The sequence below is a fragment of the Mustela lutreola genome, chromosome 7, assembly GCF_030435805.1.
Source record: "Mustela lutreola isolate mMusLut2 chromosome 7, mMusLut2.pri, whole genome shotgun sequence".
NCBI classification, from domain to species: Eukaryota; Metazoa; Chordata; class Mammalia; order Carnivora; family Mustelidae; genus Mustela; species Mustela lutreola.
The window spans coordinates 30,194,661-30,215,835 of NC_081296.1; the positions used below are offsets into that span (position 1 = coordinate 30,194,661).

General features: G+C 67.1%; 13 non-coding genes across 13 annotated transcripts; all 13 read left to right on the top strand.

Annotated features, from left to right (window-relative positions):
• The first annotated feature begins 374 nt into the window (after positions 1–374).
• LOC131837516 (small nucleolar RNA SNORD115) lies at positions 375–455 on the top strand. Its single transcript, XR_009356116.1, has one exon. It is a non-coding gene; the product is annotated as a small nucleolar RNA SNORD115 (small nucleolar RNA).
• A 1,592-nt stretch (positions 456–2,047) lies between these two features.
• LOC131837595 (small nucleolar RNA SNORD115) lies at positions 2,048–2,128 on the top strand. The gene has a single exon (XR_009356192.1). It is a non-coding gene; the product is annotated as a small nucleolar RNA SNORD115 (small nucleolar RNA).
• Positions 2,129–3,728: 1,600 nt separating this feature from the next.
• LOC131837472 (small nucleolar RNA SNORD115) lies at positions 3,729–3,809 on the top strand. The gene has a single exon (XR_009356070.1). It is a non-coding gene; the product is annotated as a small nucleolar RNA SNORD115 (small nucleolar RNA).
• Positions 3,810–5,401: 1,592 nt separating this feature from the next.
• On the top strand, positions 5,402–5,481 carry LOC131837661 (small nucleolar RNA SNORD115). The gene has a single exon (XR_009356256.1). It is a non-coding gene; the product is annotated as a small nucleolar RNA SNORD115 (small nucleolar RNA).
• Positions 5,482–7,078: 1,597 nt separating this feature from the next.
• LOC131837517 (small nucleolar RNA SNORD115) lies at positions 7,079–7,159 on the top strand. The gene has a single exon (XR_009356117.1). It is a non-coding gene; the product is annotated as a small nucleolar RNA SNORD115 (small nucleolar RNA).
• Positions 7,160–8,750: 1,591 nt separating this feature from the next.
• Positions 8,751–8,831, top strand: LOC131837596 (small nucleolar RNA SNORD115). Its single transcript, XR_009356193.1, has one exon. It is a non-coding gene; the product is annotated as a small nucleolar RNA SNORD115 (small nucleolar RNA).
• Positions 8,832–10,428: 1,597 nt separating this feature from the next.
• On the top strand, positions 10,429–10,509 carry LOC131837518 (small nucleolar RNA SNORD115). The gene has a single exon (XR_009356118.1). It is a non-coding gene; the product is annotated as a small nucleolar RNA SNORD115 (small nucleolar RNA).
• Positions 10,510–12,078: 1,569 nt separating this feature from the next.
• On the top strand, positions 12,079–12,159 carry LOC131837624 (small nucleolar RNA SNORD115). The gene has a single exon (XR_009356220.1). It is a non-coding gene; the product is annotated as a small nucleolar RNA SNORD115 (small nucleolar RNA).
• A 1,599-nt stretch (positions 12,160–13,758) lies between these two features.
• Positions 13,759–13,839, top strand: LOC131837519 (small nucleolar RNA SNORD115). Its single transcript, XR_009356119.1, has one exon. It is a non-coding gene; the product is annotated as a small nucleolar RNA SNORD115 (small nucleolar RNA).
• A 1,592-nt stretch (positions 13,840–15,431) lies between these two features.
• On the top strand, positions 15,432–15,512 carry LOC131837655 (small nucleolar RNA SNORD115). Its single transcript, XR_009356250.1, has one exon. It is a non-coding gene; the product is annotated as a small nucleolar RNA SNORD115 (small nucleolar RNA).
• A 1,597-nt stretch (positions 15,513–17,109) lies between these two features.
• Positions 17,110–17,190, top strand: LOC131837520 (small nucleolar RNA SNORD115). Its single transcript, XR_009356120.1, has one exon. It is a non-coding gene; the product is annotated as a small nucleolar RNA SNORD115 (small nucleolar RNA).
• A 1,591-nt stretch (positions 17,191–18,781) lies between these two features.
• Positions 18,782–18,862, top strand: LOC131837646 (small nucleolar RNA SNORD115). The gene has a single exon (XR_009356241.1). It is a non-coding gene; the product is annotated as a small nucleolar RNA SNORD115 (small nucleolar RNA).
• Positions 18,863–20,461: 1,599 nt separating this feature from the next.
• Positions 20,462–20,542, top strand: LOC131837521 (small nucleolar RNA SNORD115). The gene has a single exon (XR_009356121.1). It is a non-coding gene; the product is annotated as a small nucleolar RNA SNORD115 (small nucleolar RNA).
• The last annotated feature ends 633 nt before the right edge of the window (positions 20,543–21,175 follow it).

Below are 21,175 nucleotides of genomic sequence, written 5' to 3' on the forward strand. Positions count from 1 at the left end.
CAGTTTCTGGAGGCCCAGGGATGTACAGCGGCTCCCCAGGGCCCTTTTCCTTGCCTGCGGCGGCTCCGAGCCTTGGGTCGTTCGTTCCTCCACCCGCCTGGCCAGCAGCGGCCAGGGCTTCGGGCGTGACCAATCGTGGCCGCATGGGGCACGAGCCACGGAGCAGGCCGTTCTGACAGCTGGCCTCTCCCTCTGTCCTTAGAACCCCGTCCCCCAGGGAGGATCTCGCCTTGACGACCAACTCTGGCTTCTCCCAGCCCCGCCCAAAGGGCCCGTGTCTCGGATCGCCGGGGCATGGCGCCGTCCCGACCGCTCCCTCGGTAAGGAGGGGTTCCGGGTGGGCAGGGACCTCACGCGTCGCCCCCGGCTTGCTTGGGTCAATGATGAGAACTCATATGGTCTCGAAGAGCGATGATGACCTAAAAATCATGCTCAATAGGATTACGCTGAGGCCCAGTGCAGGGGACCGTGCGGGGATCAGCAGCCCCCAGACCCTCGGGGCATTTGAGGGCGCGCTGCTGCAGCTGGGCGCTAGAGGAGAACGAACGCTCGAGCGTCTGCGCGCGTTGGGCCCGGAGCCCAGGCGCCTCTGCGCGTGCCCACGGGGGTGTTCTGGCACTCAAGCTGGCCCACCGCCCCAATCCCCTTCCCAGGACAGCTCCCCGGGAGCCAGGGCTTCGCCATCCTCGTCTCCTCGTGTCCTTCGGCGGGCCTGGCCGGCTAGGTCCTCGGTGTGTCGACATGCAGCAGAGGTGAGCGGAAGCCTTGGGCTCGGAGGGAGGCCCGAGACGCCTTGGGAAGCGGGTAGCCCAGCAGTGACTCTGCAGCAGGCCGTGGGCTTGGGGTGGCGGTCCTCGTGGTCCAGACGTCGTGGGCCACCCCGGGAGCGGGTGCCCTTGAGCCATCCCAGGGGCAGGGAACGCGAGCGTGGGGCCGGGTGGCTGGCAAGACCCGGAAAGCGCAGAGTGGCCGCCATAGGATCAGGGGATCCTGAGGCCCCCTGATCCATCTGGGCGTGTCTCGTGGGCCTACGAACGTACTGGACGTGAGACTTGTGTTCTCAGAAGCTTCTGTGATCTTCTGCCACGGGGTGTTGCTCGAGGCCCGGGACTTGGCTTTTTTCCGCGGGCTGACGAGGCCTGAGCTCCTGCCCCACAGCGCAGACGCCCAAGGCGTTGGAGACCACACCAGGCTGCTTGCGAATAGCGCAAGAGGATACCTTGTGCTCGCGAGACAGCCGGGTTCCACGGGGCTACGGGGCGGAATCTGCGAGGGCCAGGCCCTTGCAGCCATTGGGTCGGAGCCTCTCTCCGGAGGCTCTCAAGCACCGGGGACCGGGTCCTGACGAAGCGGCGCTGCACGGCGAGAGTCGGGTACCTCGCCCAGGGCAGCCGGTGGGTGGTGTGCCTGGCTGTAGTGGTGGACAGCGACCTGGCATTCAGAGCTCGGCCCTGGGGCAGCCGTGGGCCCGAGCCACCTTGGGCTTCCAGGGTAGGGACTCCGATCCTTGGCTCCCAGGTGGGACCATGGGTGGGTGGGCGGCGTCCTGGCCACAAGTCCCTGACCGCCACCCTCGGCTCTCGTGCAAGGGAGACAGCGGGGACACGTCAAAACCCTGTGCTCCGTGCCATGTTCACGGACCGTTCTGCCGACGGTGGTGCTGACCCAGGGGCCTAGATCTCCCTTGTTTGGGGATGCCCTGGTAAGGGCAGCTGGGGCCCTGGGCCCTGCTCCGTCGTCTCGCACATCAGACATGCGTGGGTCGGCCGTATGTCCGGCCCCCTCCGGCCAGGACGTTGGGAAAGGTAGCCCTCGGCCGTCCGGCCGGTGCCCCGGACCAGGGCTTTTGGACAGCTGGTCTCTCCGTCTCTCCTCAGAACCGCATCCACAAGCGGGGAGATCGCCCGCACCAGCTCGTCTTGCCTGGCCCGGCCCTGCCCACAGGTCCAATGTCTCAGGACCCCGGCTCATGGCGCAGTCCGCCACGCAGCCCCGGTAAGCATGTTCTGGGGGCGACGCGACCGCACGCATTGCCGCCAACCTGCTTGGGTCAATGATGACAACTCAAATGGTCTCGAAGAGCGGTGATGACCTAAAAATCATGCTCAATAGGATTACGCTGAGGCCCAATGCAGGCGTCTGTGCCGGGATCAGCATCCCCCGGAGCCTCGGGGCCCTGGAGGAACGCTGCCGTTGGGAGCTTGAGGCCAAGGATCCCCCGGGGATCCCTGCTCCTGCCCTGGAAAGCCCGTGCACGTCAGGGGCCCCTCGAGGTGTGGAGGCAGCCCACCCGGCCTAGAGACTGAATCCCCTCCCCTCCCCTGGACAGCTCCCTGGGAGCCATGCCTTAGGAACCCTTGTCTCCTTGTGTCTTGCAGCGGGCCTTGGGCGCCAGGTGGTAGGCGCGGCGTGGGCCACGACAGGTGAGTGGGAGACTCTGGGCCTGGCGGGAGATGGCAGACGCCATGGGCGTCGTCCGCGAAGCCAGAGTCACGGCACGGGGCTCTGGCTCCACCACTGAGCTACGGGTGGAGGCCCCCGTTGTCCACACAGCGGTGGCTGGTGCGTGATCAGGCTCCCTTGAGCCATCCCAGGTGCAGGGAACGCGAACGTTGGGCCGCGGGAACTGGCCGGGACTGGATCCCGGGGGGATGCCGCCATAGATCCGCGTGGCCCTGAGGCCTCCTTGGACCTCCCTTTGTGTCCTGTGCGCCCGTGAGGAGACGGGTTCGGGAGACCCTTGGCGTCAGGGACTTCTGTCCCCCTCAGCGAGTGGCGGTTGCTCGAGCCAACCCCAGCGCATGTTTCTTGGGGCTGGAGCGGGCAGAGCTCCTGCCCTAGGCACCAGACTCCCAAGGACTTTGGGAGCCTGGGAGGCTGCTGAAGTACAGCCCTCGATGTTTGCTTGGGCTGCCGATGGAGCATGGTTTGGCTGGACGTGGGCAAGAATGGGCGAGCCCCAGGCCACAGCGGGCATTGGGCGAGAGCCTATCGGGCCAGGCCCCCAGAGGAGGGGCCGCCACGCGGGGACACTCTGGACACTGTTGCAGGGCGGGCATTGGTCCCCTGCCTCCCGCTGGCGGGAGACCGTGACCCGCGACTCCCTCTCCAGACGTGGCCCGTCGGGGCATGGGGGCCAACGTTGGCTGCGAGTGCCAGCGCCCGGATGCACGGACGGCAGCCGGGCCAATCTGGGGTTGGCGTCTGCCTGGCCATAAGTTCTGAGGCCGCCCCCGTTGGCTCAGGGCCCCGGTAGGCATCGGGTGGGGGGGTAACTCGATAACCTAGTATTCCCGCCCACGTTGTGGGGCCTTTCTTAGCAAGGGGTGGTTCCCACAGGGGCCCTGATCTCCACAGATTCTGTAGGCCCAGGGATGTACAGCGGCTCCCCAGGGCCCTTTTCCTTGCTTGCGGCAGCTCCGAGCCTTGGGTCGTTCGTTCCTCCACCCGCCTGGCCAGCAGCCGCCAGGGCTTCGGGCGTGACCGATCGTGGCCGCATGGGGTACGAGCCACAGAGCAGGCCGTTCTGACAGCTGGCCTCTCCCTCTGTCCTTAGAACCCCGTCCCCCAGGGAGGATCTCGCCTTGACGACCAAGTCTGGCTTTTCCCAGCCCCGCCCAAAGGGCCCGTGTCTCGGATCGCCGGGGCATGGCGCCGTCCCGACCGCTCCCTCGGTAAGGAGGGGTTCCGGGTGGGCAGGGACCTCACGCGTCGCCCCCGGCTTGCTTGGGTCAATGATGAGAACTCATATGGTCTCGAAGAGGGATGATGACCTAAAAATCATGCTCAATAGGATTACGCTGAGGCCCAGGGCAGGAGACCGTGCGGGGATCAGCAGCCCCCAGACCCTCGGGGCATTTGAGGGCGCGCTGCTGCAGCTGGGCGCTAGAGGAGAACGAACGCTCGAGCGTCTCCGCGCGTTGGGCCCGGAGCCCAGGCGCCTCTGCGCGTGCCCACGGGGGTGTTCTGGCACTCAAGCTGGCCCACCGCCCCATTCCCCTTCCCAGGACAGCTCCCCGGGAGCCAGGGCTTCGCCATCCTCGTCTCCTCGTGTCCTTCGGCGGGCCTGGCCGGCTAGGTCCTCGGTGTGTCGACATGCAGCAGAGGTGAGCGGAAGCCTTGGGCTCGGAGGGAGGCCCGAGACGCCTTGGGAAGCGGGTAGCCCAGCAGTGACTCTGCAGCAGGCCGTGGGCTTGGGGTGGCGGTCCTCGTGGTCCAGACGTCGTGGGCCACCCCGGGAGCGGGTGCCCTTGAGCCATCCCAGGGGCAGGGAACGCGAGCGTGGGGCCGGGTGGCTGGCAAGACCCGGAAAGCGCAGAGTGGCCGCCATAGGATCAGGGGACCCTGAGGCCCCCTGATCCATCTGGGCGTGTCTCGTGGGCCTACGAACGTAGTGGACGTGAGACTTGTGGTCTCAGAAGCTTCTGTGATCTTCTGCCACGGGGTGTTGCTCGAGGCCCGGGACTTGGCTTGTTTCCGCGGGCTGACGAGGCCTGAGCTCCCGCCCCACAGCGCAGACGCCCAAGGCGTTGGAGACCCCACCAGGCTGCTTGCGAAGAGCGCAAGAGGATTCCTTGTGCTCGCGAGACAGCCGGGTTCCACGGGGCTACGGGGCGGAATCTGCGAGGACCAGGCCCTTGCAGCCATTGGGTCGGAGCCTCTCTCCGGAGGCTCTCAAGCACCGGGGACCGGGTCCTGACGAAGCGGCGCTGCACGGCGAGAGTCGGGTACCTCGCCCAGGGCAGCCGGTGGGTGGTGTGCCTGGCCGTAGTGGTGGACAGCGACCTGGCATTCAGAGCTCGGCCCTGGGGCAGCCGTGGGCCCGAGCCACCTTGGGCATCCAGGGTAGGGGCTCCCATCCTTGGCTCCCAGGTGGGACCATGGGTGGGTGGGCGGCGTCCTGGCCAACAGTCCCTGACCGCCCCCCTCGGCTCCCGTGCAAGGGAGACAGCGGGGACACGTCAAAACCCTGTGCTCCGTGCCATGTTCACGGACCGTTCTGCCGACGGTGGTGCTGACCCAGGGGCCTAGATCTCCCTTGTTTGGGGATGCCCTGGTAAGGGCAGCTGGGGCCCTGGGCCCTGCTCCGTCGTCTCGCACATCAGCCATGCGTGGGTCGGCCGTATGCCCGGCCCCCACCGGCCAGGACGTTGGGAAAGGTAGCCCTCGGCCGTCAGGCCGGTGCCCCGGACCAGGGCTTTTGGACAGCTGGTCTCTCCGTCTCTCCTCAGAACCGCATCCACAAGCGGGGAGAACGCCCGCACCAGCTCGTCTTGCCTGGCCCGGCCCTGCCCACAGGTCCAATGTCTCAGGACCCCGGCCCATGGCGCAGTCCGCCACGCAGCCCCGGTAAGCAGGTTCTGGGGGCGACGCGACCGCACGCATCGCCGCCAACCTGCTTGGGTCAATGATGACAACTCAAATGGTCTCGAAGAGCGGTGATGTCCTAAAAATCATGCTCAATAGGATTACGCTAGGCCCAATGCAGGCGTCTGTGCCGGGATCAGCATCCCCCGGAGCCTCGGGGCCCTGGAGGGGCGCTGCCGTTGGGAGCTTGAGGCCAAGGATCCCCCGGGGATCCCTGCTCCTGCCCTGGAAAGCCCGTGCACGTCAGGGGCCCCTCGAGGTGTGGAGGCAGCCCACCCGGCCTAGAGACTGAATCCCCTCCCCTCCCCTGGACAGCAGCCTGGGAGCCATGCCTTAGGAACCCTTGTCTCCTTGTGTCTTGCAGCGGGCCTTGGGCGCCAGGTGGTAGGCGCGGCGTTGGCCACGACAGGTGAGTGGGAGACTCTGGGCCTGGCGGGAGATGGCAGACGCCATGGGCGTCGTCCGCGAAGCCAGAGTCTCGGCACGGGGCTCTGGCTCCACCACTGAGCTACGGGTGGAGGCCCCCGTTGTCCACACAGCGTTGGCTGGCGCGTGATCAGGCTCCCTTGAGCCATCCCAGGTGCAGGGAACGCGAACGTTGGGCCGCGGGAACTGGCCGGGACTGGATCCCGGGGGGATGCCGCCATAGATCCGCGTGGCCCTGAGGCCTCCTTGGACCTCCCTTTGTGTCCTGTGCGCCCGTGAGGAGACGGGTTCGGGAGACCCTTGGCATCAGGGACTTCTGTCCCCCTCAGCGAGTGGCGGTTGCTCGAGCCAACCCCAGCGCATGTTTCTTGGGGCTGGAGCGGGCAGAGCTCCTGCCCTAGGCACCACACTCCCAAGGACTTTGGGAGCCTGGGAGGCTGCTGAAGTACAGCCCTCGATGTTTGCTTGGGCTGCCGATGGAGCATGGTTTGGCTGGACGTGGGCAAGAATGGGCGACCCCAGGCCACAGCGGGCATTGGGCGAGAGCCTGTCGGGTCAGGCCCCCAGAAGAGGGGCCGCCACGCGGGGAGACTCTGGACCCTGTTGCAGGGCGGGCATTGGTCCCCTGCCTCCCGCTGGCGGGAGACCGTGACCCGCGACTCCCTCTCCAGACGTGGACCGTCGGGGCATGGGGGCCAACGTTGGCTGCTAGTGCCAGCGCCCGGATGCACGGACGGCAGCCGGGCCAATCTGGGGTTGGCGTCTGCCTGGCCATAAGTTCTGGGGCCGCCCCCGTTGGCTCGGGGCCCGGGAGGCATCGGGGGGGGGGGCACTCGATAACCTAGTGTTCCCGCCCACGTTGTAGGGCTTTTCTTAGCAAGGGGTGGTTCCCACAGGGGCCCTGATCTCCACAGTTTCTGGAGGCCCAGGGATGTACAGCGGCTCCCCAGGGCCCTTTTCCTTGCTTGCGGCGGCTCCGAGCCTTGGGTCGTTCGTTCCTCCACCCGCCTGGCCAGCCGCGGCCAGGGCTTCGGGAGTGACCGATCGTGGCCGCATGGGGCACGAGCCACAGAGCAGGCCGTTCTGACAGCTGGCCTCTCCCTCTGTCCTTAGAACCCCGTCCCCCAGGGAGGATCTCGCCTTGACGACCAAGTCTGGCTTCTCCCAGCCCCGCCGAAAGGGCCCGTGTCTCGGATCGCGGGGGCATGGCGCCGTCCTGACCGCTCCCTCGGTAAGGAGGGGTTCCGGGTGGGCAGGGACCTCACGCGTCACCCCCGGCTTGCTTGGGTCAATGATGAGAACTCATATGGTCTCGAAGAGCGATGATGACCTAAAAATCATGCTCAATAGGATTACGCTGAGGCCCAGTGCAGGGGACCGTGCGGGGATCAGCAGCCCCCAGACCCTCGGGGCATTTTAGGGCGCGCTGCTGCAGCTGGGCGCTAGAGGAGAACGAACGCTCGAGCGTCTCCTCGCGTTGGGCCCGGAGCCCAGGCGCCTCTTCGCGTGCCCACGGGGGTGTTCTGGCACTCAAGCTGGCCCACCGCCCCATTCCCCTTCCCAGGACAGCTCCCCGGGAGCCAGGGCTTCGCCATCCTCGTCTCCTCGTGTCCTTCGACGGGCCTGGCCGGCTAGGTCCTCGGTGTGTCGACATGCAGCAGAGGTGAGCGGAAGCCTTGGGCTCGGAGGGAGGCCCGAGACGCCTTGGGAAGCGGGTAGCCCAGCAGTGACTCTGCAGCAGGCCGTGGGCTTGGGGTGGCGGTCCTCGTGGTCCAGACGTCGTGGGCCACCCCGGGAGCGGGTGCCCTTGAGCCATCCCAGGGGCAGGGAACGCGAGCGTGGGGCCGGGTGGCTGGCAAGACCCGGAAAGCGCAGAGTGGCCGCCAGAGGATCAGGGGACCCTGAGGCCCCCTGATCCATCTGGGCGTGTCTCGTGGGCATACGAACGTAGTGGACGTGAGACTAGTGGTCTCAGAAGCTTCTGTGCTCTTCTGCCACGGGGTGTTGCTCGAGGCCCGGGACTTGGCTTGTTTCCGCGGGCTGACGAGGCCTGAGGTCCCGCCCCACAGCGCAGACGCCCAAGGCGTTGGAGACCCCACCAGGCTGCTTGCAAAGAGCGCAAGAGGATTCCTTGTGCTCGCGAGACAGCCGGGTTCCACGGGGCTACGGGGCGGAATCTGCGAGGGCCAGGCCCTTGCAGCCATTGGGTCGGAGCCTCTCTCCGGAGGCTCTCAAGCACCGGGGACCGGGTCCTGACGAAGCGGCGCTGCACGGCGAGAGTCGGGTACCTCGCCCAGGGCAGCCGGTGGGTGGTGTGCCTGGCCGTAGTGGTGGACAGCGACCTGGCATTCCGAGCTCGGCCCTGGGGCAGCCGTTGGCCCGAGCCACCTTGGGCTTCCAGGGTAGGGGCTCCGATCCTTGGCTCCCAGGTGGGACCATGGGTGGTGGGCGGCGTCCTGGCCAAAAGTCCCTGACCGCCCCCCTCGGCTCCCGTGCAAGGGAGACAGCGGGGACACGTCAAAACCCTTTGCTCCGTGCCATGTTCACGGACCATTCTGCCGACGGTTGTGCTGACCCAGGGGCCTAAATCTCCCTTGTTTGGGGATGCCCTGGTAAGGGCAGCTGAGGCCCTGGGCCCTGCTCCGTCGTCTCGCACATCAGCCATGCGTGGGTCGGCCGTATGCCCGGCCCCCACCGGCCAGGACGTTGGGAAAGGTAGCCCTCGGCCGTCCGGCCGGTGCCCCGGACCAGGGCTTTTGGACAGCTGGTCTCTCCGTCTCTCCTCAGAACCGCATCCACAAGCGGGGAGAACGCCCGCACCAGCTCGTCTTGCCTGGCCCGGCCCTGCCCACAGGTCCAATGTCTCAGGACACCGGCTCATGGCGCAGTCCGCCACGCAGCCCCGGTAAGCAGGTTCTGGGGGCGACGCGACCGCACGCATCGCCGCCAACCTGCTTGGGTCAATGATGACAACTCAAATGGTCTCGAAGAGCGGTGATGACCTAAAAATCATGCTCAATAGGATTACGCTGAGGCCCAATGCAGGCGTCTGTGCCGGGATCAGCATCCCCCGGAGCCTCGGGGCCCTGGAGGGGCGCTGCCGTTGGGAGCTTGAGGCCAAGGATCCCCCGGGGATCCCTGCTCCTGCCCTGGAAAGCCCGTGCACATCAGGGGCCCCTCGAGGTGTGGAGGCAGCCCACCCGGCCTAGAGACTGAATCCCCTCCCCTCCCCTGGAGAGCTCCCTGGGAGCCATGCCTTAGGAACCGTTGTCTCCTTGTGTCTTGCAGCGGGCCTTGGGCGCCAGGTGGTAGGCGCGGCGTTGGCCACGACAGGTGAGTGGGAGACTCTGGGCCTGGCGGGAGATGGCAGGCGCCAAGGGCGTCGTCCGCGAAGCCAGAGTCACGGCACGGGGCTCTGGCTCCACCACTGAGCTACGGGTGGAGGCCCCCGTTGTCCACACAGCGTTGGCTGGCGCGTGATCAGGCTCCCTTGAGCCATCCCAGGTGCAGGGAACGCGAACGTTGGGCCGCGGGAACTGGCCGGGACTGGATCCCGGGGGGATGCCGCCATAGATCCGCGTGGCCCCTAGGCCTCCTTGGACCTCCCTTTCTGTCCTGTGCGCCCGTGAGGAGACGGGTTCGGGAGACCCTTGGCGTCAGGGACTTCTGTCCCCCTCAGCGAGTGGCGGTTGCTCGAGCCAACCCCAGCGCATGTTTCTTGGGGCTGGAGCGGGCAGAGCTCCTGCCCTAGGCACCAGACTCCCAAGGACTTTGGGAGCCTGGGAGGCTACTGAAGTACAGCCCTCGATGTTTGCTTGGGCTGCCGATGGAGCATGGTTTGGCTGGACGTGGGCAAGAATGGGCGAGCCCCAGCCCACAGCGGGCATTGGGCGAGAGCCTGTCGGGCCAGGCCCCCAGAGGAGGGGCCGCCACGCGGGGACACTCTGGACCCTGTTGCAGGGCGGGCATTGGTCCCCTGCCTCCCGCTGGCGGGAGACCGTGACCCGCGACTCCCTCTCCAGACGTGGACCGTCGGGGCATGGGGGCCAACGTTGGCTGCGAGTGCCAGCGCCCGGATGCACGGACGGCAGCCGGGCCAATCTGGGGTTGGTGTCTGCCTGGCCATAAGTTCTGGGGCCGCCCCCGTTGGCTCGGGGCCCGGGAGGCATGGGGGGGGGGTAACTCGATAACCTAGTGTTCCCGCCCACGTTGTGGGGCCTTTCTTAGCAAGGGGTGGTTCCCACAGGGACCCTGATCTCCACAGTTTCTGGAGGCCCAGGGATGTACAGCGGCTCCCCAGGGCCCTTTTCCTTGCTTGCGGCGGCTCCGAGCCTTGGGTCGTTCGTTCCTCCACCCGCCTGGCCAGCAGCGGCCAGGGCTTCGGGCGTGACCGATCGTGGCCGCATGGGGCACGAGCCACAGAGCAGGCCGTTCTGACAGCTGGCCTCTCCCTCTGTCCTTAGAACCCCGTCCCCCAGGGAGGATCTCGCCTGGACGTCCAAGTCTGGCTTCTCCCAGCCCCGCCCAAAGGTCCCGTGTCTCGGATCGACGAGGCATGGCGCCGTCCCGACCGCTCCCTCGGTAAGGAGGGGTTCCGGGTGGGCAGGGACCTCACGCGTCGCCCCCGGCTTGCTTGGGTCAATGATGAGAACTCATATGGTCTCGAAGAGCGATGATGACCTAAAAATCATGCTCAATAGGATTACGCTGAGGCCCAGTGCAGGGGACCGTGTGGGGATCAGCAACCCCCAGACCCTCGGGGAATTTGAAGGCGCGCTGCTGCAGTTGGGCGCTAGAGGAGAACGAATGCTCGAGCGTCTCCGCGCGTTGGGCCCGGAGCCCACGCGCCTCTACGCGTGCCCACGGGGGTGTTGTGGCACTCAAGCTGGCCCACCGCCCCAATCCCCTTCCCAGGACATCTCCCCGGGAGCCAGGGCTTCGCCATCCTCGTCTCCTCGTGTACTTCGGCGGGCCTGGCCGGCTAGGTCCTCGGTGTGTCGACATGCAGCAGAGGGGAGCGGAAGCCTTGGGCTCGGAGGGAGGCCCGAGACGCCTTGGGAAGCGGGTAGCCCAGCAGTGACACTGCAGCAGGCCGTGGGCGTGGGGTGGCGGTCCTCGTGGTCCAGACGTCGTGGGACACCCCGGGAGCGGGTGCCCTTGAGCCATCCCTGGGGCAGGGAACGCGAGCGTGTGGCCGGGTGGCTGGCAAGACCCGGAAAGCGTAGAGTGGCCGCCATAGGATCAGGGGACCCTGAGGCCCCCTGATCCATCTGGGCGTGTCTCGTGGGCCTACGAACGTAGTGGACGTGAGACTTGTGGTCTCAGAAGCTTCTGTGATCTTCTGCCACGGGGTGTTGCTCGAGGCCCGGGACTTGGCTTTTTTCCGCGGGCTGACGAGGCCTGAGCTCCCGGCCCACAGCGCAGACGCCCAAGGCGTTGGAGACCCCACCAGGCGGCTTGCGAAGAGCGCAAGAGGATACCTTGTGCTCGCGAGACAGCCGGGTTCCACGGGGCTACGGGGCGGAATCTGCGAGTGCCAGGCCCTTGCAGCCATTGGGTCGGAGCCACTCTCCGGAGGCTCTCAAGCACCGGGGACCGGGTCCTGACGAAGCGGCGCTGCACGGCGAGAGTCGGGTACCTCGCCCAGGGCAGCCGGTGGGTGGTGTGCCTGGCCGTAGTGGTGGACAGCGACCTGGCATTCCGAGCTCGGCCCTGGGGCAGCCGTGGGCCCGAGCCACCTTGGGCTTCCAGGGTAGGGGCTCCGATCCTTGGCTCCCAGGTGGGACCATGGGTGGGTGGGCGGCGTCCTGGCCACAAGTCCCTGACCGCCCCCCTCGGCTCCCGTGCAAAACCCTGTGCTCCGTGCCATGTTCACGGACCGTTCTGCCGACGGTGGTGCTGACACAGGGGCCTAGATCTCCCTTGTTTGGGGATGCCCTGGTAAGGGCAGCTGGGGCCCTGGGCCCTGTTCCGTCGTCTCGCACATCAGCCATGCGTGGGTCGGCCGTATGCCCGGCCCCCACCGGCCAGGACGTTGGGAAAGGTAGCCCTCGGCCGTCCGGCCGGTGCCCCGGACCAGGGCTTTTGGACAGCTGGTCTCTCCGTCTCTCCTCAGAACCGCATCCACAAGCGGGGAGATCGCCCGCACCAGCTCGTCTTGCCTGGCCCGGCCCTGCCCACAGGTCCAATGTCTCAGGACCCCGGCTCATGGCGCAGTCCGCCACGCAGCCCCGGTAAGCAGGTTCTGGGGGCGACGCGACCGCACGCATCGCCGCCACCCTGATTGGGTCAATGATGACATCTCAAATGGTCTCGAAGAGCGGTGATGACCTAAAAATCATGCTCAATAGGATTACGCTGAGGCCCAATGCAGGCGTCTGTGCCGGGATCAGCATCCCCCGGAGCCTCGGGGCCCTGGAGGGACGCTGCCGTTGGGAGCTTGAGGCCAAGGATCCCCCGGGGATCCCTACTCCTGCCCTGGAAAGCCCGTGCACTTCAGGGGCCACTCGAGGTGTGGAGGCAGCCCACCCGGCCTAGAGACTGAATCCCCTCCCCTCCCCTGGACAGCAGCCTGGGAGCCATGCCTTAGGAACCCTTGTCTCCTTGTGTCTTGCAGCGGGCCTTGGGCGCCAGGTGGTAGGCGCGGCGTTGGCCACGACAGGTGAGTGGGAGACTCTGGGCCTGGCGGGAGATGGCAGACGCCATGGGCGTCGTCCGCGAAGCCAGAGTCACGGCACGGGGCTCTGGCTCCACCACTGAGCTACGGGTGGAGGCCCCCGTTGTCCACACAGCGTTGGCTGGCGCGTGATCAGGCTCCCTTGAGCCATCCCAGGTGCAGGGAACGCGAACGTTGGGCCGCGGGAACTGGCCGGGACTGGATCCCGGGGGGATGCCGCCATAGATCCGCGTGGCCCTGAGGCCTCCTTGGACCTCCCTTTGTGTCCTGTGCGCCCGTGAGGAGACGGGTTCGGGAGACCCTTGGCATCAGGGACTTCTGTCCCCCTCAGCGAGTGGCGGTTGCTCGAGCCAACCCCAGCGCATGTTTCTTGGGGCTGGAGCGGGCAGAGCTCCTGCCCTAGGCACCACACTCCCAAGGACGTTGGGAGCCTGGGAGGCTGCTGAAGTACAGCCCTCGATGTTTGCTTGGGCTGCCGATGGAGCATGGTTTGGCTGGACGTGGGCAAGAATGGGCGACCCCAGGCCACAGCGGGCATTGGGCGAGAGCCTGTCGGGTCAGGCCCCCAGAAGAGGGGCCGCCACGCGGGGAGACTCTGGACCCTGTTGCAGGGCGGGCATTGGTCCCCTGCCTCCCGCTGGCGGGAGACCGTGACCCGCGACTCCCTCTCCAGACGTGGACCGTCGGGGCATGGGGGCCAACGTTGGCTGCTAGTGCCAGCGCCCGGATGCACGGACGGCAGCCGGGCCAATCTGGGGTTGGCGTCTGCCTGGCCATAAGTTCTGGGGCCGCCCCCGTTGGCTCGGAGCCCGGGAGGCATCGGGGGGGGGGGGGCACTCGATAACCTAGTGTTCCCGCCCACGTTGTGGGGCTTTTCTTAGCAAGGGGTGGTTCCCACAGGGGCCCTGATCTCCACAGTTTCTGGAGGCCCAGGGATGTACAGCGGCTCCCCAGGGCCCTTTTCCTTGCTTGCGGCGGCTCCGAGCCTTGGGTCGTTCGTTCCTCCACCCGCCTGGCCAGCCGCGGCCAGGGCTTCGGGAGTGACCGATCGTGGCCGCATGGGGCACGAGCCACAGAGCAGGCCGTTCTGACAGCTGGCCTCTCCCTCTGTCCTTAGAACCCCGTCCCCCAGGGAGGATCTCGCCTTGACGACCAAGTCTGGCTTCTCCCAGCCCCGCCGAAAGGGCCCGTGTCTCGGATCGCGGGGGCATGGCGCCGTCCTGACCGCTCCCTCGGTAAGGAGGGGTTCCGGGTGGGCAGGGACCTCACGCGTCGCCCCCGGCTTGCTTGGGTCAATGATGAGAACTCATATGGTCTCGAAGAGCGATGATGACCTAAAAATCATGCTCAATAGGATTACGCTGAGGCCCAGTGCAGGGGACCGTGCGGGGATCAGCAGCCCCCAGACCCTCGGGGCATTTTAGGGCGCGCTGCTGCAGCTGGGCGCTAGAGGAGAACGAACGCTCGAGCGTCTCCTCGCGTTGGGCCCGGAGCCCAGGCGCCTCTGCGCGTGCCCACGGGGGTGTTCTGGCACTCAAGCTGGCCCACCGCCCCAATCCCCTTCCCAGGACAGCTCCCCGGGAGCCAGGGCTTCGCCATCCTCGTCTCCTCGTGTCCTTCGACGGGCCTGGCCGGCTAGGTCCTCGGTGTGTCGACATGCAGCAGAGGTGAGCGGAAGCCTTGGGCTCGGAGGGCGGCCCGAGACGCCTTGGGAAGCGGGTAGCCCAGCAGTGACTCTGCAGCAGGCCGTGGGCTTGGGGTGGCGGTCCTCGTGGTCCAGACGTCGTGGGCCACCCCGGGAGCGGGTGCCCTTGAGCCATCCCAGGGGCAGGGAACGCGAGCGTGGGGCCGGGTGGCTGGCAAGACCCGGAAAGCGCAGAGTGGCCGCCATAGGATCAGGGGACCCTGAGTCCCCCTGATCCATCTGGGCGTGTCTCGTGGGCCTACGAACGTAGTGGACGTGAGACTAGTGGTCTCAGAAGCTTCTGTGCTCTTCTGCCACGGGGTGTTGCTCGAGGCCCGGGACTTGGCTTGTTTCCGCGGGCTGACGAGGCCTGAGGTCCCGCCCCACAGCGCAGACGCCCAAGGCGTTGGAGACCCCACCAGGCTGCTTGCAAAGAGCGCAAGAGGATTCCTTGTGCTCGCGAGACAGCCGGGTTCCACGGGGCTACGGGGCGGAATCTGCGAGGGCCAGGCCCTTGCAGCCATTGGGTCGGAGCCTCTCTCCGGAGGCTCTCAAGCACCGGGGACCGGGTCCTGACGAAGCGGCGCTGCACGGCGAGAGTCGGGTACCTCGCCCAGGGCAGCCGGTGGGTGGTGTGCCTGGCCGTAGTGGTGGACAGCGACCTGGCATTCCGAGCTCGGCCCTGGGGCAGCCGTGGGCCCGAGCCACCTTGGGCTTCCAGGGTAGGGGCTCCGATCCTTGGCTCCCAGGTGGGACCATGGGTGGGTAGGCGGCGTCCTGGCCACAACTCCCTGACCGCCCCCCTCGGCTCCCGTGCAAGGGAGACAGCGGAGACACGTCAAAACCCTGTGCTCCGTGCCATGTTCACGGACCGTTCTGCCGACGGTGGTGCTGACCCAGGGGCCTAGATCTCCCTTGTTTGGGGATGCCCTGGTAAGGGCAGCTGGGGCCCTGGGCCCTGCTCCGTCGTCTCGCACATCAGCCATGCGTGGGTCGGCCGTATGCCCGGCCCCCACCGGCCAGGACGTTGGGAAAGGTAGCCCTCGGCCGTCCGGCCGGTGCCCCGGACCAGGGCTTTTGGACAGCTGGTCTCTCCGTCTCTCCTCAGAACCGCATCCACAAGCGGGGAGATCGCCCGCACCAGCTCGTCTTGCCTGGCCCGGCCCTGCCCACAGGTCCAATGTCTCAGGACCCCGGCTCATGGCGCAGTCCGCCACGCAGCCCCGGTAAGCAGGTTCTGGGGGCGACGCGACCGCACGCATCGCCGCCAACCTGCTTGGGTCAATGATGACAACTCAAATGGTCTCGAAGAGCGGTGATGACCTAAAAATCATGCTCAATAGGATTACGCTAAGGCCCAATGCAGGCGTCTGTGCCGGGATCAGCATCCCCCGGAGCCTCGGGGCCCTGGAGGGGCGCTGCCGTTGGGAGCTTAAGGCCAAGGATACCCCGGGGATCCCTGCTCCGGCCCTGGAAAGCCCGTGCACGTCAGGGGCCCCTCGAGGTGTGGAGGCAGCCCACCCGGCCTAGAGACTGAATCCCCTCCCCTCCCCTGGACAGCTCCCTGGGAGCCATGCCTTAGGAACCCTTGTCTCCTTGTGTCTTGCAGCGGGCCTTGGGCGCCAGGTGGTAGGCGCGGCGTTGGCCACGACAGGTGAGTGGGAGACTCTGGGCCTGGCGGGAGATGGCAGACGCCATGGGCGTCGTCCGCGAAGCCAGAGTCCCGGCACGGGGCTCTGGCTCCACCACTGAGCTACGGGTGGAGGCCCCCGTTGTCCACACAGCGTTGGCTGGCGCGTGATCAGGCTCCCTTGAGCCATCCCAGGTGCAGGGAACGCGAACGTTGGGCCGCGGGAAATGGCCGGGACTGGATCCCGGGGGGATGCCGCCATAGATCCGCGTGGCCCTGAGGCCTCCTTGGACCTCCCTTTGTGTCCTGTGCGCCCGTGAGGAGACGGGTTCGGGAGACCCTTGGCGTCAGGGACTTCTGTCCCCCTCAGCGAGTGGCGGTTGCTCGAGCCAACCCCAGTGCATGTTTCTTGGGGCTAGAGCGGGCAGAGCTCCTGCCCTAGGCACCAGACTCCCAAGGACTTTGGGAGCCTGGGAGGCTGCTGAAGTACAGCCCTCGATGTTTGCTTGGGCTGCCGATGGAGCATGGTTTGGCTGGACGTGGGCAAGAATGGGCGAGCCACAGGCCACAGCGGGCATTGGGCGAGAGCCTGTCGGGCCAGGCCCCCAGAGGAGGGGCCGCCACGCGGGGAGACTCTGGAACCTGTTGCAGGGCGGGCATTTGTCCCCTGCCTCCCGCTGGCGGGAGACCGTGACCCGCGACTCCCTCTCCAGACGTGGACCGTCGGGGCATGGGGGCCAACGTTGGCTGCGAGTGCCAGCGCCCGGATGCACGGACGGCAGCCGGGCCAATCTGGGGTTGGCGTCTGCCTGGCCATAAGTTCTGGGGCCGCCCCCGTTGGCTCGGGGCCCGGGAGGCATCGGGGGGTGGTAACTCGATAACCTAGTGTTCCCGCCCACGTTGTGGGGCCTTTCTTAGCAAGGGCTGGTTCCCACAGGGGCCCTGATCTCCACAGTTTCTGGAGGCCCAGGGATGTACAGCGGCTCCCCAGGGCCCTTTTCCTTGCTTGCGGCGGCTCCGAGCCTTGGGTCGTTCGTTCCTCCACCCGCCTGGCCAGCAGCGGCCAGGGATTCGGGCGTGACCGATCGTGGCCGCATGGGGCACGAGCCACAGAGCAGGCCGTTCTGACAGCTGGCCTCTCCCTCTGTCCTTAGATCCCCGTCCCCCAGAGAGGATCTCGCCTTGACGACCAAGTCTGGCTTCTCCCAGCCCCGCCCAAAGGGCCCGTGTCTCGGATCGCCGGGGCATGGCGCCGTCCCGACCGCTCCCTCGGTAAGGAGGGGTTCCGGGTGGGCAGGGACCTCACGCGTCGCCCCCGGCTTGCTTGGGTCAATGATGAGAACTCATATGGTCTCGAAGAGCGATGATGACCTAAAAATCATGCTCAATAGGATTACGCTGAGGCCCAGTGCAGGGGACCGTGCGGGGATCAGCAGCCCCCAGACCCTCGGGGCATTTGAGGGCGCGCTGCTGCAGCTGGGCGCTAGAGGAGAACGAACGCTCGAGCGTCTGCGCGCGTTGGGCCCGGAGCCCAGGCGCCTCTGCGCGTGCCCACGGGGGTGTTCTGGCACTCAAGCTGGCCCACCGCCCCAATCCCCTTCCCAGGACAGCTCCCCGGAGCCAGGGCTTCGCCATCCTCGTCTCCTCGTGTCCTTCGGCGGGCCTGGCCGGCTAGGTCCTCGGTGTGTCGACATGCAGCAGAGGTGAGCGGAAGCCTTGGGCTCGGAGGGAGGCCCGAGACGCCTTGGGAAGCGGGTAGCCCAGCAGTGACTCTGCAGCAGGCCGTGGGCTTGGGGTGGCGGTCCTCTTGGTCCAGACGTCGTGGGCCACCCCGGGAGCGGGTGCCCTTGAGCCATCCCAGGGGCAGGGAACGCGAGCGTGGGGCCGGGTGGCTGGCAAGACCCGGAAAGCGCAGAGTGGCCGCCATAGGATCAGGGGACCATGAGGCCCCCTGATCCATCTGGGCGTGTCTCGTGGGCCTACGAACGTAGTGGACGTGAGACTTGTGGTCTCAGAAGCTTCTGTGATCTTCTGCCACGGGGTGTTGCTCGAGGCCCGGGACTTGGCTTGTTTCCGCGGGCTGACGAGGCCTGAGCTCCCGCCCCACAGCACAGACCCCCAAGGCGTTGGAGACCCCACCAGGCTGCTTGCGAAGAGCGCAAGAGGATTCCTTGTGCTCGCGAGACAGCCGGGTTCCACGGGGCTACGGGGCGGAATCTGCGAGGGCCAGGCCCTTGCAGCCATTGGGTCGGAGCCACTCTCCGGAGGCTCTCAAGTACCGGGGACCGGGTCCTGACGAAGCGGCGCTGCACGGCGAGAGTCGGGTACCTCGCCCAGGGCAGCCGGTGGGTGGTGTGCCTGGCCGTAGTGGTGGACAGCGACCTGGCATTCCGAGCTCGGCCCTGGGGCAGCCGTGGGCCCGAGCCACCTTGGGCTTCCAGGGTAGGGGCTCCCATCCTTGGCTCCCAGGTGTGACCATGGGTGGGTGGGCGGCGTCCTGGCCAACAGTCCCTGACCGCCCCCCTCGGCTCCCGTGCAAGGGAGACAGCGGGGACACGTCAAAACCCTGTGCTCGGTGCCATGTTCACGGACCGTTCTGCCGACGGTGGTGCTGACCCAGGGGCCTAGATCTCCCTTGTTTGGGGATGCCCTGGTAAGGGCAGCTGGGGCCCTGGGCCCTGCTCCGTCGTCTCGCACATCAGCCATGCGTGGGTCGGCCGTATGCCCGGCCCCCACCGGCCAGGACGTTGGGAAAGGTAGCCCTCGGCCGTCAGGCCGGTGCCCCGGACCAGGGCTTTTGGACAGCTGGTCTCTCCGTCTCTCCTCAGAACCGCATCCACAAGCGGGGAGAACGCCCGCACCAGCTCGTCTTGCCTGGCCCGGCCCTGCCCACAGGTCCAATGTCTCAGGACCCCGGCCCATGGCGCAGTCCGCCACGCAGCCCCGGTAAGCAGGTTCTGGGGGCGACGCGACCGCACGCATCGCCGCCAACCTGCTTGGGTCAATGATGACAACTCAAATGGTCTCGAAGAGCGGTGATGTCCTAAAAATCATGCTCAATAGGATTACGCTGAGGCCCAATGCAGGCGTCTGTGCCGGGATCAGCATCCCCCGGAGCCTCGGGGCCCTGGAGGGGCGCTGCCGTTGGGAGCTTGAGGCCAAGGATCCCCCGGGGATCCCTGCTCCTGCCCTGGAAAGCCCGTGCACGTCAGGGGCCCCTCGAGGTGTGGAGGCAGCCCACCCGGCCTAGAGACTGAATCCCCTCCCCTCCCCTGGACAGCAGCCTGGGAGCCATGCCTTAGGAACCCTTGTCTCCTTGTGTCTTGCAGCGGGCCTTGGGCGCCAGGTGGTCGGCGCGGCGTTGGCCACGACAGGTGAGTGGGAGACTCTGGGCCTGGCGGGAGATGGCAGACGCCATGGGCGTCGTCCGCGAAGCCAGAGTCCCGGCACGGGGCTCTGGCTCCACCACTGAGCTACGGGTGGAGGCCCCCGTTGTCCACACAGCGTTGGCTGGCGCGTGATCAGGCTCCCTTGAGCCATCCCAGGTGCAGGGAACGCGAACGTTGGGCCGCGGGAACTGGCCGGGACTGGATCCCGGGGGGATGCCGCCATAGATCCGCGTGGCCCTGAGGCCTCCTTGGACCTCCCTTTGTGTCCTGTGCGCCCGTGAGGAGACGGGTTCGGGAGACCCTTGGCATCAGGGACTTCTGTCCCCCTCAGCGAGTGGCGGTTGCTCGAGCCAACCCCAGCGCATGTTTCTTGGGGCTGGAGCGGGCAGAGCTCCTGCCCTAGGCACCACACTCCCAAGGACTTTGGGAGCCTGGGAGGCTGCTGAAGTACAGCCCTCGATGTTTGCTTGGGCTGCCGATGGAGCATGGTTTGGCTGGACGTGGGCAAGAATGGGCGACCCCAGGCCACAGCGGGCATTGGGCGAGAGCCTGTCGGGTCAGGCCCCCAGAAGAGGGGCCGCCACGCGGGGAGACTCTGGACCCTGTTGCAGGGCGGGCATTGGTCCCCTGCCTCCCGCTGGCGGGAGACCGTGACCCGCGACTCCCTCTCCAGACGTGGACCGTCGGGGCATGGGGGCCAACGTTGGCTGCTAGTGCCAGCGCCCGGATGCACGGACGGCAGCCGGGCCAATCTGGGGTTGGCGTCTGCCTGGCCATAAGTTCTGGGGCCGCCCCCGTTGGCTCGGAGCCCGGGAGGCATCGGGGGGGGGGGGGCACTCGATAACCTAGTGTTCCCGCCCACGTTGTGGGGCTTTTCTTAGCAAGGGGTGGTTCCCACAGGGGCCCTGATCTCCACAGTTTCTGGAGGCCCAGGGATGTACAGCGGCTCCCCAGGGCCCTTTTCCTTGCTTGCGGCGGCTCCGAGCCTTGGGTCGTTCGTTCCTCCACCCGCCTGGCCAGCCGCGGCCAGGGCTTCGGGAGTGACCGATCGTGGCCGCATGGGGCACGAGCCACAGAGCAGGCCGTTCTGACAGCTGGCCTCTCCCTCTGTCCTTAGAACCCCGTCCCCCAGGGAGGATCTCGCCTTGACGACCAAGTCTGGCTTCTCCCAGCCCCGCCCAAAGGGCCCGTGTCTCGGATCGCGGGGGCATGGCGCCGTCCTGACCACTCCCTCGGTAAGGAGGGGTTCCGGGTGGGCAGGGACCTCACGCGTCGCCCCCGGCTTGCTTGGGTCAATGATGAGAACTCATATGGTCTCGAAGAGCGATGATGACCTAAAAATCATGCTCAATAGGATTACGCTGAGGCCCAGTGCAGGGGACCGTGCGGGGATCAGCAGCCCCCAGACCCTCGGGGCATTTTAGGGCGCGCTGCTGCAGCTGGGCGCTAGAGGAGAACGAACGCTCGAGCGTCTCCTCGCGTTGGGCCCGGAGCCCAGGCGCCTCTGCGCGTGCCCACGGGGGTGTTCTGGCACTCAAGCTGGCCCACCGCCCCAATCCCCTTCCCAGGACAGCTCCCCGGGAGCCAGGGCTTCGCCATCCTCGTCTCCTCGTGTCCTTCGACGGGCCTGGCCGGCTAGGTCCTCGGTGTGTCGACATGCAGCAGAGGTGAGCGGAAGCCTTGGGCTCGGAGGGCGGCCCGAGACGCCTTGGGAAGCGGGTAGCCCAGCAGTGACTCTGCAGCAGGCCGTGGGCTTGGGGTGGCGGTCCTCGTGGTCCAGACGTCGTGGGCCACCCCGGGAGCGGGTGCCCTTGAGCCATCCCAGGGGCAGGGAACGCGAGCGTGGGGCCGGGTGGCTGGCAAGACCCGGAAAGCGCAGAGTGGCCGCCATAGGATCAGGGGACCCTGAGTCCCCCTGATCCATCTGGGCGTGTCTCGTGGGCCTACGAACGTAGTGGACGTGAGACTAGTGGTCTCAGAAGCTTCTGTGCTCTTCTGCCACG